This window comes from Pteropus alecto, unplaced genomic scaffold (genome assembly GCF_000325575.1).
Source record: "Pteropus alecto unplaced genomic scaffold, ASM32557v1 scaffold157, whole genome shotgun sequence".
In the NCBI taxonomy this organism is placed as follows: Eukaryota; Metazoa; Chordata; class Mammalia; order Chiroptera; family Pteropodidae; genus Pteropus; species Pteropus alecto.
The window spans coordinates 2,483,764-2,485,715 of record NW_006440626.1 but is presented as its reverse complement, the minus strand read 5'-3'; the positions used below and the strand labels follow the sequence as shown (position 1 = coordinate 2,485,715).

At 50.0% G+C, this 1,952-nt stretch overlaps 1 protein-coding gene across 1 annotated transcript in view; it reads right to left on the bottom strand.

The window, feature by feature from the left end:
* Positions 1-1,952, bottom strand: part of POLDIP3 (DNA polymerase delta interacting protein 3) — a 23,073-nt gene that overhangs the window by 20,700 nt on the left and 421 nt on the right. The gene's annotated exons all lie outside the window — the stretch shown is intronic.

Genomic DNA, 1,952 nt, shown 5'->3' with positions numbered 1-1,952 from the left:
GATTTAGTGATTTAGTTTTTCTTTGTTGGCTGTGCAAGTAAAATAAAAATGTAATTTCCAACAGGTTTTACCCAAACACAGCATGTAGTCCAGTTTCTTCCACGCCAGTCTCTTTACCCGTACTTTTCCTCAATCAAATCTGTACAAAATGGCAAAGCAATATTCTCACACTGAAAACTGAATGTTATTTACTTAAAAGCCTTTAATTAAAAAAAAAAACTAACATCTATTGGGCCCTTAGTACCCATCGCTTTTGAAGTACTTTAGATATATTAATTCGTTTGGCTCTGACAATAACCTAACGAAGCATTTCCCATGTTTTACAGATAAAGAAAGAGAAGTATGGAAAGGTTAAGTAACTCGCATAAGCTCATATGGAAAGTGGGAGAAGCAGGGAACTGAACTCTGGCCATCTGGCTCTAGAGTCTGAATGCTCACCTAGCACGTCCCCAGGAGACGGGTTCTGGCTTCTACAGAAAAGCCCATGATTATTGCCATCATTTGCTGAACACTCACTACCTGGTACAAACTTTAAAATATGCCTTCTTATATTCTTATATTTAATATTCTCAACGACCTATAAGGAACCATGACTACAGTACCACAAACTGCCCAGCCTGGAAGACATCTGGCCAGGGAGGGAAAGAACCAACAATGAGGCCTGCCAGGTGACCAGGTCTGCCTGGCTGCATGCACAATCCATATACTTCCAATGGATCCACGCCCCCCACCTTCCCTGCAGCCCCACCCACTGCTCAACGCAAGACTTGCAAGACTTGCACACGTGCACACACACAACCACCAGAAAAGTACAGACCCAACAGACAGACCACCTGCAGTCAGGGAGGAGAGACTGCGCGGAGAGTGGGAAACTGTCTCGTTGGGCAACTGTTGAGCAAACCTATAAAACCAGGACAGGTTTAGAAGTGGCCAGAGGATCCGGCACCAATTCCACACCAATTACTGGAAGGAAGACCTAGGAGAGAACTACTCACAGGTAATGGTTGAGAAAATTCAATATCGAGTGCCTGTCATGAACTAGAAGCTGGCTTAAGTGTTGCCTGGTGAATTATGGGGTGATGGTGCTGGCAGCTGTAGTGGGGGTCGGGGAATACATTTCAGATAGCAAGAGAAAAAAATCTATTCTCTAGCCACAGGCGCAAGCGAGGTATTTATAAACATCTGCTGATTGAACAACTGTCCGAGGAAACAGTATGTAACGTCTTTACAGCCTGTATGCTGGAAAAATACTGGCCAAGTTCCCACTCCTTCAGACAGGTGAACTGGAGCTCATAAAGGCTGCAGATGACTAACAATATCTGAGGGTCCAGAGGAAGTTTGGGGCACATAATTGCAAATCAACTTCACCCAGACCCAGAACAGCCTTCTCTGAGAGCCGGGGAAACGGCCACCAAGAAACGGCCTGTTCCACCTGTTTTTCTACCCTGGCCTGAGGGCCAGCTCCGCCAGCAAGTGAAGTGCACTCGGCCCCGATTCTCTGCTCTCCGTGGCCCCGGGCAAGTCACTCTACCTTTCCCAGCCTCAAGCTCAAAGGCAAAATGGAGAAAACATTGCTAGCTGGCCGACATGGCTGCGAAAAGAGCAATGAAACAGGATGTCCACCAAGGCGCTTGCAGAACCTACAACGCCGCACAAAGGCAGGCGAGCGTTAACAGAGGCGGCTCGGATCGGGGGACTGGGCGCAGGACGTGGAGATGAAAGGTCTGGGGCTGGGCCTCAGCTTCGGCAGCAACGCCAGGGCAGAGTCGTAGCGAGTCACTTCCCGCTCAACTTCAGTCGTCCTAACTCCAAGGCCGCGCTGAGATCCCGGAGAAGCGGGGCCCAAGGGCCAGTCTCCCCAGGGGAGGGGGCTGCGCGGGAGACACCCTCCGGGCCCCGGGGGGCAGACCTTGCCCTCCGCGGCGGCAGCCTCGCCCCTACAGGACCCCCAC